At 32.2% G+C, this 15,517-nt stretch overlaps 1 long non-coding RNA gene across 1 annotated transcript; it reads left to right on the top strand.

The window, feature by feature from the left end:
- Positions 1-6,273: 6,273 nt before the first annotated feature.
- On the top strand, positions 6,274-15,175 carry LOC143054096 (uncharacterized). The gene is made up of 4 exons (XR_012971565.1): positions 6,274-6,411; positions 9,676-9,732; positions 12,508-12,583; positions 14,721-15,175. It is a non-coding gene; the product is annotated as an uncharacterized LOC143054096 (long non-coding RNA).
- The last annotated feature ends 342 nt before the right edge of the window (positions 15,176-15,517 follow it).

The following is a 15,517-nucleotide window of genomic DNA, read 5'->3' as shown; positions in this document are numbered from 1 at the left end:
TTCAATAATGACGATTTTGACCTTTACCGTTCAGTAGTTATGGTTCTTGAAAGATTGAAAAATGGAGTTTCCAGTTGTGTCCTTGCATTTACGCATGAACTGTTCTACCAAAGCTTTCCAAATTTTAATATGTTGTAACTGATGACAAAATAGAGGTCAAGTTAAATAATGACGATTTTGACTTTTACCGTTCAGGAGTTATGGTTCTTGAAAGATTGAAAAGTGGTGTTTCCAGTCGTGTCCGTGCATTTTCTCATGAACCATTCAACCAAAGCTTTTGAAATTTTTATATGTTGTTACTGATTACAAAATAGAGGTCAAGTTCAATAATGACGATTTTGACTTTTACCGTTCAGGCGTTATGGTTCTTGAAAGATTGTAAAATGGCATTTCCATTCACGTTGTTGCATTTACTCATGAACCATTCAATCTAAGCTTTTCAAATTTTAATATGTTGATACTGATGACAAAATGGAGGTCAAATTTGATATTGATGATTTTCACTTTCACCATTCATCAGTAATGGTTCTTGTGATATTGCCAGGACACTATAGGATTAAACACATTTTTTCTAGAGGTTATTGATGTGTAAACCGGGGCGATTAACTCACAAACTGAATAAAAGTCCGAAGGACTTTTATGTTGTGTTTGTGAGTAAGAGCCCCGGTTTACACATCAATAACCTCTAGAAAAAATGTGTTTAATCCTTATAATTCTTCGGCCAAACATTTGTGATATTTAATAAACATTTTTTTTGTTGATGGCTTCTAAATATATTAACCATCAAAAGCACAATGGCAAGTCGTAACTAAGGAGTACGCCGCCATTTTGACTTTCTAAAAACCATAAATGTCCGATAAATACAACAGAATCTTAAATGAAATAGCACCTACCTCAAAAGGTACATTTTAATTAAATGTTATCCGAATTTGAAGCGTACACGTAACGAAATAATCTTTCCCTTGAAAATTTCTATTCGTATGACGTCGTGTTTTGCCATGACGTAAATTCGCCAAATCCTTCATGTAATTTCGGGGAATTTTATTAAATTTTATTTTTATACATTTTCGAAGCTTTAGTGCATTAAATTTATTTCTTTGTTTGGTATATATGCATTAGAACAGTCACAACTGTTATACAATTGTTTTTAAATCTCAATTGAATTTGCTGAAAATCCCGGGATCACTGCAAGCTTGTGTATCGCGCATGAATAGATTACAAAAGTAGTTTCGGAAACATGGTTTATCGAAGTGTAAACTTAGAGAAAAATTCTAATTGACCAATCCAATTCAAGTATTTATAGATATGCAAATCATATAAGAATTATAAATAAATATTAATAAATCCGGTTTGCTGTCGTTGTGACAGCCTCTTGTTTACAATCTTTTTTTGTTTGTTTTACATCTTAAAAATTACAATTAATGGATAGAAACTTGAATAAGTAAAGGATAGGAGGAAATCGTTGATGACTCTTTATTGAAGTTTTTGTACCAATGTTTTGCGTTTTGCCATATAATGACAGAGAAATAGATACTTTAAAGCACAAACATGATTAGCAAGGCAATGTCCATTAACAAAACTCTCACTCTTTAGTAAAGAAGAGATTGCCCTTAAAAAAGGATTTGTTTACCCTTTTTTGTGTGTTGAGTATAAACTAAAGAAGGTAGAGAGAAACTAAACATGAATTCTATTCTCGTCTATAATGTTGGAAAGTGTCCTTTATTGAATATGCACATAGACCAAGGTGAAGGTCACAGGAAGAATGTTGAGATCTTCTGTCAAATAAAACTCCCAACTAACTAATTGTCAAACGGATGCGAACGTCCAAATCGTGAACCCTATGAATTAGATAGTGGTTGTCATAATTTATTTCTTGTTTTGACATTAGTTGTGTATAAAGTAGTCCTGTTCTGGTGTAATACAGATACTAAAGAGTATAATTCAAAGTCTATCTAACGAGATGGAAAGAATAACACTGAAGATTTAAAGTATAACGGTCGGCACAGTAGATGCAAAGCCTAGCGTTGTAGATCTTAATTTTTGATTTTCGAGTGGCTAAGTAACTATTAATTTATCTGTCCACCAATTTCATTCTATATTTCTTTTTGTTCGCTTGCTTCCGCCTGGTCATGCTGGTAGACTTATGCGATAATTTTCAGATAAACTACTACATGTACTATACATTTACATAATGAATTGCAGCAAATTAGATAATGTGGCGGATCCACTAGTCAGTTTCACCAAAAAACTGAGGACTATAATCGGTCGTAAGCATACTGAATTGTTCTTGCTTTAAGATCAATCTTAGTCGTAGATTTTTTTGTGAAACCGACTCCAGAAATTTTCATAAGAAGGGGGGGGGGGACGCTGACCGTGCCAGCCACGCTTCAGTGATTCCCTGAACCAAATTTTTTCGCCTCTGCAGACATAATAAAAAAAGACGACTTCCTGTACAAAGTACAACGACAAGAAAGAGTTAACGGTAGATAGTTAGTTTAAGGTTCATCATAACAAATGGACAAATATGGCCACATCTTCACCTCAAAAGCTACTCTGTGTTCAGATTTACCTGTGCTGTTTGGAAACTTTTAAGGCCTATTATCCACTAGATATATAAAAGTTTAATGCAATGAAAAGGTAAATTCTTTTTTGGTTTTTGATGGGCATTTTTTTCCTTTCTGCAGAAGGTGTAAAAATAAACAAACACCTGAATTACTTTGATACTGTCCACTCAGATACACTCTTTAACTCACCTATAGTTGTCAGGATACTTATTGTCCATGTCAATAAAGGACCATCAATACAATACAAACATGAGGGAACATCTCAAAGTTGTACCACAACTTAGTTAATGTTCACACCTTATGCATGAAGGGAAACAAATGTCCTTCAAAATCGAAAAAAGATTTTATCTTTCTGAAACACAAAATGCATTCTACTTTTATATATCTACTGGATGCCAGGCATTAAAACTTCTCCAACTCGACAGGTAAGTCTGTACTCAAGAGTATTTTTTGGCATGTAAATACAGCCATATTCGTCCGTTTGTTATGATGAACCTTAAACATATTTTATTGTTCAAAATGACAAATGGATCAGACGCAAGTTTTACAACTTAGTTACGTCTTCTTCAACGGTAGATCAAGTTTAGCTATTATAATGAATTAGAAAAACACTATATAAAATAAATCTGGAAACAATAAAAGACGAATTGGTATTCAACACATGGTAAAATAAGTACTAACATTTATTTTTTCCTTCTTTTAGAATGATCCCAATAGTCTCTGAGAACATGATCTAGTTAAAGCCATTTAGAGAATACATAATTACTATTAGTCTAAGTAAGCTATCATTTTACATGTTATAATTGATATTAATCTAAGTTAGCTTTCATTATACATGTTATAATTGATATTAATCTAAGTTAGCTTTCATTATACATGTTATAATTGATATTAATCTAAGTTAGCTTTCATTATACATGTTATAATTGATATTAATATAAGTTAGCTTTCATTATACATGTTATAATTGAAATTACATGTACTATACATTTACATAATGAATTGCAGCAAATTAGATAATGTGGCGGATCCACTAGTCAGTTTCACCAAAAAACTGAGGACTATAATCGGTCGTAAGCATACTGAATTGTTCTTGCTTTAAGATCAATCTTAGTCGTAGATTTTTTTGTGAAACCGACTCCAGAAATTTTCATAAGAAGGGGGGGGGGGGACGCTGACCGTGCCAGCCACGCTTCAGTGATTCCCTGAACCAAATTTTTTCGCCTCTGCAGACATAATAAAAAAAGACGACTTCCTGTACAAAGTACAACGACAAGAAAGAGTTAACGGTAGATAGTTAGTTTAAGGTTCATCATAACAAATGGACAAATATGGCCACATCTTCACCTCAAAAGCTACTCTGTGTTCAGATTTACCTGTGCTGTTTGGAAACTTTTAAGGCCTATTATCCACTAGATATATAAAAGTTTAATGCAATGAAAAGGTAAATTCTTTTTTGGTTTTTGATGGGCATTTTTTTCCTTTCTGCAGAAGGTGTAAAAATAAACAAACACCTGAATTACTTTGATACTGTCCACTCAGATACACTCTTTAACTCACCTATAGTTGTCAGGATACTTATTGTCCATGTCAATAAAGGACCATCAATACAATACAAACATGAGGGAACATCTCAAAGTTGTACCACAACTTAGTTAATGTTCACACCTTATGCATGAAGGGAAACAAATGTCCTTCAAAATCGAAAAAAAGATTTTATCTTTCTGAAACACAAAATGCATTCTACTTTTATATATCTACTGGATGCCAGGCATTAAAACTTCTCCAACTCGACAGGTAAGTCTGTACTCAAGAGTATTTTTTGGCATGTAAATACAGCCATATTCGTCCGTTTGTTATGATGAACCTTAAACATATTTTATTGTTCAAAATGACAAATGGATCAGACGCAAGTTTTACAACTTAGTTACGTCTTCTTCAACGGTAGATCAAGTTTAGCTATTATAATGAATTAGAAAAACACTATATAAAATAAATCTGGAAACAATAAAAGACGAATTGGTATTCAACACATGGTAAAATAAGTACTAACATTTATTTTTTCCTTCTTTTAGAATGATCCCAATAGTCTCTGAGAACATGATCTAGTTAAAGCCATTTAGAGAATACATAATTACTATTAGTCTAAGTAAGCTATCATTTTACATGTTATAATTGATATTAATCTAAGTTAGCTTTCATTATACATGTTATAATTGATATTAATCTAAGTTAGCTTTCATTATACATGTTATAATTGATATTAATCTAAGTTAGCTTTCATTATACATGTTATAATTGATATTAATATAAGTTAGCTTTCATTATACATGTTATAATTGAAATTAGTCTAAGTTAGCTTTCATTATACATGTTATAATTGATATTAATCTAAGTTAGCTTTCATTATACATGTTATAATTGATATTAGTCTAAGTTAGCTTTCATTATACATGTTATAATTGATATTAGTCTAAGTTAGCTATCATTATGCATGTTATAATTGATATTAATCTAAGTTAGCTTTCATTATACATGTTATAATTGATATTAGTCTAAGTTAGCTATCATTATACATGTTATAATTGATATTAGTCTAAGTTAGCTATCATTATACATGTTATAATTGATATTAATCTAAGTTAGCTATCAGTATACATGTTATAATAGATATTAGTCTAAGTTAGCTATCATTATACATGTTATAATTGATATTAATCTAAGTTAGCTATCAGTATACATATTATAATTGATATTAGTCTAAGTTAGCTATCATTATACATGTTATAATTGATATTAGTCGGGCATAGATTACCTTAGCTGTATTTGGCAAAATTTTTAGGAATTTTGGTCCTCTATGCTCTTCAACTTCGTATTTTATTTGGCCCTTTTAAACTTTTTTGGATTCGAGCGTCACTGATGAGTCTTTGGAGACGAAACGCGCGTCTTGCGTAAATACAAAATTTAGTCCCGGTATCTATGATGAGTTTATTTACAACCACTGGGTCGATGCCACTGCTGGTGGAGATTTATTTTCCCGAGGGTATCACAAGCCCAGTAGTCAGCACTTTTTGTGCTGACATGAATTATCATTGATATGGTTATATTTATAAATTAGCTGTTAACAAAATTTGGAATTTTTTGAAATACTAAGGCTTTTCTACCTCAGGCATAGATTACCTTAGCTGTATTTGGCAAAACTTTTAGGAATTTTGGTCCTCAATGCACTTCAACTTCGTATTCTATTTGGCCCTTTAAAACTTTTTTGGATTCAAGCGTCACTGATGAGTCTTTTGTAGACGAAACGCGCGTCTGTCGTATATACAAAACTTAGTCCTGGTATCTATGATGAGTTTATTTAGCTATCATTATACATGTTATAGTTGATATTAATCTAAGTTAGCTTTCATTATACATGTTATAATTGATTTAAATATTCATCTGGAATATTAATCTGAAATATAACTTTAAAATTGTGGATAGTAACATAAATAAAGACGATATATCCTGAAGGATCCAGGGGATCGATATAATGTTTTTTTTTTAATTTAACAGCTTTCTCCTACCCGCAACATTTTTTCTTTTCTATAAACAAATAGTTATTATCTATACAAGGAATACGAAAGGTTCACAAGGACTAACAACCACCAATCAGCTGATTTGAAATGTACAAAGAATTTAAACTATGACAGGTAAATATCAGATATACATTTTGTTATCTAAAGTGTCAATTATTGATTTAATATACAGATTGAATGAGGAAGAAAGATTATGCTTGATATGGCAATAATATGTAAAATATGTATTTTAATTGTTTCTATGCAGACATTTCTGTTGCATGTTTCAGGTGAGATGATCTGTTCTTTTTTATCTAATTCTTATTTTACAATTTGAAAGATATCGTTCGAATGTATAAAAGTGCAGCAAGGAACCAGGATTGCTGTCATTTAACCTGATACAATCCACATATTTCCAACTCTAAATAATAATACTAGTAAATGAATCGCATTTAGATAATCACATTGTGTCAAATATTTTGTCTCGCCTCTTTGAAGTCGAAAAACGAGACTTATGCTTGCTATGTCAACAACACTACAAACCAGTAAAAGTATGAAATGACCTATATATGTACTCGACTGAACTGATTTTTACTCGATCAGTCTGAAATGGTCTGAAATTTACTTGATTTTACTCGACTGTAGTCTGAACCATACTTAACAATCTGAATTTGCACTTGATCTTTACTTTACTGGATCAGTAATAAACCATTTTAAACGAGTCTGAACGATTTCTTTATTTTTCCCCCTTTTAGAAATACACCCCAAATTATAATAACTAATACAATTGAGAATAGATATGTGAAACATGTGGAATACGTCAAAGAGACAATAACTCGACCAAAAACAGAGTAGATAACAACTGAAGGCCACCAATGGGTCTTCAGAATAGATATATTTCTGATATATTTCAGGGGTAACAATGTCAGTGATTTTTTGGCGGTTGTTACTTCATTAAAAAGATAGTTATATATCCAATGGGTCTTCAGAATAGATATATTTCTGATATATTTTAGGGTTAACAATGTCAGTGATTTTTTTTTTTTTGCGGTTGTTACCTCATTAAAAAGATAGTTATATAACCAATGGGTCTTCAGAATAGATATATTTCTGATATATTTTAGGGTTAACAATCTCAGTGATTTTTTTTGGTGGTTGTTACCTCATTACAAAGATAGTTATATAACTATATTGTACGTAAACATGAAACTAATATGTAGTTTTTTTTATTTCGGAATTTAGGAAAATCAACTTTTGTTTAAAAAGCACACGCCAACAAAAACTCGAGTACATGATATAGGCCGTTTCAGAATTTTACTGGTTTGTAGTGCAATGTAAGGGGACGACCATTTGATATTCTGGGGGGAGGGGGGAGGAGGATTTGCTATGGATCGGTTATTTATTTTTGTAAACTAGGAGGACAGATTATCTATTTTCTGCACTATTGAAGCAAGATTTTTCATTTTTATTAAAGCAATTAAAGGGACTGATTTTTTTTTCTTCACAACTATATTTATTATATTCGAAAACATACAATTTTTAAATATTTGATTATTATAAATAGTACATGTCAAGTCAAGTCATTATGTACCATTTAATCAGAATTAATCAGCATCCTCTGCATAAATGAATCTTATATATTCCCAACTGCATATACATGTATTGTAGACATACACAGTTTTAAAGTTTGGTTGTAAGTAGGCTCCTTTAAAAGTATTGGCAAACTTGTTTCGCCGAGCGGAACGAGTCAAAAAAATTTTGAAGGGATTTGGATCCGCTGAAGGCTCAAGAAGCTACAGAGCAAATGTTGCAAAATCATGCTTTCTGGGTGTTCCCAAGATCCTTTCTTAATCTGAAAATGCAGTTCTGTTTTAATAATTTTTTGACAATATTTTGGTCTCAAAGAAAAATGTATAGATTTAGTGTAAGACTTAAGTTTCTAGGGACAACACCAAAAGACCAATATCGATGATAAAGCAAAAATGTAATTCACATAGTTAAGTCTGTGGCTTCTGGTTTTGATCTAGTTAATAACAAAATTACTAAATTACAAAATGAATGCAACACTAACAGAATAAAGAAGGGCAATCTATGAACAAAAGACAAATAAATAGGAAACATTGATCCCAAAAAATCAAGGGCTAAGTATGAGGGAGAACAGAACTTGCTTCTTGCAAGGCACTCACGGTGAACACAATTTGATATGGAGACAAGCGTTTGGTTTTGAAATTTCCTACATGAGGCATTTGCCTCAATGTAGTTACGGCCCTGTAATAAAATTGAGACAATATACCTCAATTTAAATAAAACCAATTTTCAGACATTTCAAGTATATATTAATAATTTTTATACTTTTATTATTAAAAAATTTGGGAAGTCATTCCCGATTTTTTTTTTGGAAAAAGGATGAATTTATGCAGAATCTGATGCCATCTCATACTTTCGATTAGACCTGCTGAGTTATTTATTTTAAATACATTGCAAGTCAGTTAATTTATTTTCAAAATACCACAGAACAAACCATTTATTTTTTTAGATAATAAAGGTAATTTATTTATTTATATTCAAAATACTTCTGCCCCCAGACCCCCCACCCCCCAGAATATCAAATGGTCGTCCCCTAACAGATATCAGTTTGTGTGATTTTGTCAGTTTAAGAGGAATCCCTAGTGAAGAGTCAGTGTATATGACATGTAGTTGTTTTAGCATTAGCACATCTCATTTCCACGAAGAATATTTAGCTCCACCCTCCCAATCACATCCTATTAATTTGTTTTGCATAGTTCATATTCTTAAGTTTGGGACTACATCAGTTTAAGATCAACCACTTATACAATATAAAGTCAATTATATGTTGATGCAGTTGTATTAGCATTAGAAAATATCATTTCCTTCTGATTCTTCTACAACATAGTCTCGATCAGTTCCATATACACTGCAGAGTATCGCCCACCGTCATGATTCATTGACATTGAAACTTTTACATAGCTTATAAGTTGTTGAAGTTTGTGTTTATATTAGTTTAAATGTAAACGCGTATGAAATGTCCATAGTATTTGGTATGCAGTTTTATGAGCATTTGTCATTTCTATGAGGTATCATATCATGTTTGTAAGCCCTGTACCGTCAGACCCGGACCGTTGAACTTGAACATTTTTCATCATTCACATGTTGTCATTTAGATTCAACATTTGCATTGTACTATCAAATATAAGGCTAGATATATCTCCATATTGACAGTCTATTGATATGATATCATTTAAAATTGTGTACAATTTGACTTATTTCTATGAACAAATGTGATACATGGTATATGATAATAAGACCGCCTGTTAACCAAAATGAGTTTTAATTTCAGCAAATATATTCTTCAACAACATATTGGAAACATTTAAATCGAGTTTCAAAAGGCGTGAATGCAATACTGAATGTATTTAAAAGCTATCGAAGACTGTAACGGACACAAAATAAAGGATACTTATAATCATTATTGTAATGACATTTCTAAATCTCCGTGTACATATATACTTATATTACTGTTTTCATGTTAACAGGTGCCTCGCTGAAAAGTAATGAAAACAGTAACAAAATCAACGAGAGTTTAGTTATCGGTAAGTTGGTGAACGTGTAGTCATGAAAGAGTGTTAAGCAGATCAGCGAAACTTTTTAAGCAAATCAACGAGTGGGCAAACATTGGTAAGACAACAGAAACAAATTCAAATAAGAGTTGTTAGCAAATCAACAAGTGTGCAAACATTGGTAAGACAACAGAAACACAGTCACATAAGAGTTGTAAGCAAATCAACAAGTGGACTAACATCGGTAGGACAACAGAAACACAGTCACACAAGAGTTGTAAGCAAATCAACGAGTGGATTAACATTGGTAAGACAACAGAAACACAGTCACATAAGAGTTGTAAGCAAATCAACGAGTGGGCAGACATTGGTAAGACAACAGAAACACAGTCACATAAGAGTGGTAAGCAAATGAAAGAGTAGGCTAGCATTGGTAAGACAACAGAAACACAGTCACATAAGAGTGGTAAGCAAATGAAAGAGTGGGTTAACATTGGTAAGACAACAGAAACACAGTCACATAAGAGTTGTAAGCAAATGAACGAGTGGGCAAACATTGGTAAAACAACAGAAATACAGTCACATAAGAGTTGTAATCAAATCAACGAGTAGGCTAACATTGGTAGGACAACAGAAACACAGTCACATAAGAGTGATAAGCAAATCAACGAGTGGGTTAACATTAGTAAGACAACAGAAACACAGTCACAAAAGAGTTGCAAGCAAATCAACGAGTGGGTTAACATTAGTAAGACAACAAAACCACAGTCACATAAGAGTTGTAAGCAAATCAACGAGTGGGCAAACATTGGTCAGACAACAGAAACACAGTCACATAAGAGTTGTTAGCAGATCAACGAGTGGGTTATCATTGTTCAGACAACAAAAATACAGTCACTAAGAGTTGTAAGCAAATTAAGGTGTTGATAACGTTGGTGAGTTCACGAAAAAGAAGTTGGACAAGAAGAGTTAGCAAATAATACAATCTAAGATATAATCATTGAAAAGTCAATGAAAATGTAGTCATTAAAGAATGTTATGCAAATTAACGAGAATTGAATAATTGTTTAAGTAATCACCAGCCTAATAGAAGGAGTGTGCTGATCAAATAAAACAGAGTAAGATCTTTTGAAAATTTAACAAGATGCAGTCACAGAGCATTGATGTTTAGAAAATCAACTCGATTTTAAATCATTGGATTCATTTATTTTCGTGGGTACAAATCTTCCTGGATTTGAAAAATCTTTCATCATCGTGGATATATGATTTCGTGGTTTTATCGAAATTTGCCTACAACCCAATAGAAAATTATGCTTCAATGAATATTTAAATTTGACGTTCACCTGTACCAACAAAATCCACGAAAACTGGTATTCCACGAATAATTATGAATCCACAGAACCAAAGATTAGAATCGCGTTGATTTTCTTAATAATCCTCTGTAACATCACCTTCGATAAACTTTCCAATGATTAAAATTGATGAACATGAACCCTACCAAAACAAAACAACAATATACATGCATATATAAGAAAAAAAATATATACCATTTTTCATATTATAGTTTTACACATCGCCATGAGGTTAACATGTTATTCAGTATTAACCATTGCTGTTGACGAATTTTTCAATATAATTTTTAGAACAAAAAGATCATGTTTTTGTAATTGAATTTTCTCACTATATTTATCACTTATTAATTTTTTTTAATATATTCCATTCAGAAGTTGTGATTCTGGAAATGTATTGACAATGTATGAAGTTATAGCATGAACTAATTTCAGGAGTATCAGTAATTGAACATTGATAATTTATTCTAATGACCTAAAGGGGCACTAGCTACGAAATATCATGATTTTTTTTCAATCAATAATGTAAGTGAAATAGTGAAATAATATATCGATTTAAACAGCCAGTTTGGTTAAATTTTGTCATAATAAGATAAGAAACATTGATGATGATTTATTCACATGCAAGTAAATAACTCAACCTCATTGACTCCGAAACCATGTGAACCTAAATTTACCCCCTTAGTTAGAACTATTTAAAGGAAAAGAATATCAGCATTGAAAGTGAAAGAAAGGTAAATCATTTGATTGACTGGTTCGATCCACAAAAAAAAATCATTCTAATACAGGTAAAAACGATGATTAACATATTTTTTTAATCTATAATATAAAATGAAACACACTTAGAAAAATCTAATTGCACGAGTCTGCTTCTATTTATATCTTTATTTATGTTAATATCGCGTATATGGCATTCGGAGACCTTCGGAGGCCAACTCGTCTAGACTAAAATATACACGAAACGAATTGAAGTTACATATTATCGTGACCATGCACTGTATATTGTTTATTTTAGACCTTTTTTAAATTTGGATGAATGTTTTACAATGTTATTAATCAATTATGAAAATTGAGTCAAATTGTTGAACATGAATTTGACAGCTAGTGCCCCTTTAAAAAATAAAATCACAAAAATACTGAACTCCGAGGAAAATTCAAAACGGAAAGTCCCTAATTAAATGACAAAATCAAACGATAGTTTTCTTTAATGATAGTCGGGACATAAAGACATAAGACGACGTAACAAAAGAAATAATGTTCTTTCAGTTAATTCAAAGTATAGAATCCTGTTAAAAGCACACACGTTAAAAAAGAATCGATAGCTTACTTACCATAGATTTTTCTCTATGTGGAAGAACGATTGCCTATAGTTATTTCATTTGATCTCATTGGCAATTATGCTACATCTTCTTATTTTTATATAAGTCAACGATTTATGATTTTTATTTTACCGTAACAGGTATTTTTACTGGAATCATGATCTGTATGAGTTGTTATGTTGTAACTGGATGGATAGTTGACATAGTTAGAAAAAGGTATGTATATCAATATTAAGAACATTCATGGCAATGGTGTTCAAATGAATCAACAACTACAAAACACTACAAACAACTAACATGCCCAATACGGTAACAAAACAACATCACATTTTGTTGGGTTTTTTTTTTAAATGTTTTCCTCTGCAATCTTTTAAGACTTAACTTGATGTCATTGATAATTAAACCCAATACAAGCGGTACCAAAAGGACATAAACAACTCATAAAACGAAGAGAGTGTTGACGAAATTTTGGATAAATCTTCTATGAAAAACGACGAAACGGCAAGCAAAGACAACAGTAGTATACCGCTGTTCAATAACCATAAAAATATAAAGCGAAACATATCCAGGTAACAAACTAAAACCGAGGGAAAAACACAGTCTGTCTATAAAACACTACAAAAAAAAAACAAAAGACAGAGCAACACAAACCACACCGTAAACCGGATTTATGATTCACTATAAAACTACATTGTACAATACTAAGGTTATTTATTTAGTCTACGCATTTGTATGTTGAAGAAACTCGTAATAGGTAAACAGGGACATTCAAACTCATAAATCGGAAATAGGATGACAACGCCCAGACAAAAAAAAATGAAAAAGACAAATAGACAAACAATAGTACACAACTCACAACATAGAAAAAGACTTATACACAAGACCCCCCCCCCCCCCCAAAAAAAAAAAAAACAAAAACAAAAACCAAACAACTGGGGGTGATTTGAGGTGCCCTGGAAGGGTAAGCAGGTTCTGTATTTTTCTGTATTGTTGAACATGAATTTGACAGCTAGTGCCCCTTTAAAAAATAAAATCACAAAAATACTGAACTCCGAGGAAAATTCAAAACGGAAAGTCCCTAATTAAATGACAAAATCAAACGATAGTTTTCTTTAATAAACTCTTGGTTTTGTAAGCGTTTCTAGAAATCAGATAACGAATACAAGTGGCACCCTTCGTGTTGCTCATGTTTGTACAAACCCAGTAATAAGTCTAATTCAGTAGGTCACATTCGTGAAAAGGGAACGAGATTGTAGTTACTACAAAGGGAACATATCCGATATCGTCTGTTATACGGCTATTCCGTAACGGTCAACCAACTCGTGGTGGCGTCCGTAACATTTACGAAGGGATGATTTTTAACTTGACAATTTAAAACTCTTGGTTTAATAGATTCCTTATGAGCAGTTTTCCTCTATCAAATAAATCATGACAAGAAATTCAAATCCGAGAATATCGTATCAATTGGCATGGGAGACATATCCTCCGTACGCAAGCGCTGTTGAAATGTTACTACATAGAAATGAAAGTTCACAATTGGGAAGCTAAGATCAACTCTTTTGTCGTTATGTTTTTTTTTTAACCGACTTATCTGTCGTATCCTTTTACTCAAGTTCGATGGGATGGATGCGTCTAGTATATTCACCATTTTTTTTTATAATTTAGTGAGAGAACAACATCTGTATAGCGGAAAGTAAAGTTAAACAATACTGCTAACTTCTTTTTTTTTTCTTCTTAATAAGTTCCTGTATATAGTCCGCCTCATTAAAATATAGGAACAAGTCGGCAAGAACAGGGGCACAGTTGGTTCCCATGGGAATGCCGATGGTTTATTATTGAACACGTCCTCCAAAACGTAAAAAATATGTTGTCAATTAAAAAATCAAGCATCATGATAATATCAGTTGCAGAAATTTTTTTTGTTTGAATCAGAGTGAATTTTCACACAGTAGGATTTATCCCTCCGTAATACAAGATACTTGAATCTACGTTGGCCATCCTTTTAAATTATATATGAAACAAAGCAATACCAACTCCTTTAGTTTGTCTTTTAGTTTGGAATATGTAATACTTGTGTCAAGTGTAGAAGCATCGAATGTTTTAATACTATTGGAAGGTGAAAGAGTCTTAGATTGCATGTACTCTGAAAGATCTTTAGATTTCTTTAGTATCCACGTCTGATTCATGCCACTTCTAGAATATGCAGTTTCACAAGAACTTTGAATTCTGGCTTTGATTGTTGATACAATTGAAGTTGATTATTTAGAAAGTGGAGCACTTTCATAGCTGTATTGTGTATTGTGTATATGTAATTTATAGTTATTCAAACGTAATTTGTCACTAAAAATTGCAGGCATGTATTTTGTAAGCGTTTCTCGAAATCAGATAACGAATACAGTTATGCGGATACCAGCAGAGAGAATGTGCGCCACACAGACTACGTTGATCTACAAACTCTACACTCACAAGTAAGATCTGGAAATGGAAATGACCTGTCAAATGGAAAGATAGCTTCTGATTCACAGTACATGAACATGAAAGATACAGATGGGGTGGTTAGCACATACATGGAAATGTCTGGAAACGCAGGACATTCTGAAAATAATCTATATGTGGATATTCGTCTTTGAATCTCTGAAATAATTAAGACATTAACTATCTTTGTATTTTTAGAAAAGGTACATGTTAGAAACAATCTACATTCATATGTAATGTTTGCATTATAATTATGTTTTGGTCTTGCAATTGAGTAACAGAGGTTGATTCTGCTTTTTAGTCTCTTTTTCAAATAAAACGCTTGTACAATTAGTCTAATAATCAACAGCCACCAATAATTTCTAGTAATTACTATGCTGATTTCATTGTTTATTGATTTATCACATATTTGTTATGAATACCTTAGGTTTTGCATATGCAATTACCTCAAAATTGCCCGGGGCAAAAAAGAGATATTGATATTGTGCCCTCTAAATGACGTGACGTCATTGCGTCCTTAACGACAATGGCGAACAATGACGGTGACGGTGCTCGTGTCGTCGCAGTGGGAGAAGGCGAAACGGGAGACTTTGTGGAACTAATGAAAAACGCCAATACGAGGAAACAGTAAGTGACATTTAAATTCTGAAGGACTGGTTAACAAGTGTGGGAGAA

This window comes from Mytilus galloprovincialis, chromosome 12, assembly GCF_965363235.1.
Source record: "Mytilus galloprovincialis chromosome 12, xbMytGall1.hap1.1, whole genome shotgun sequence".
Classification (NCBI taxonomy): domain Eukaryota; kingdom Metazoa; phylum Mollusca; class Bivalvia; order Mytilida; family Mytilidae; genus Mytilus; species Mytilus galloprovincialis.
This window is presented reverse-complemented; position numbering and strand designations above follow the sequence as displayed.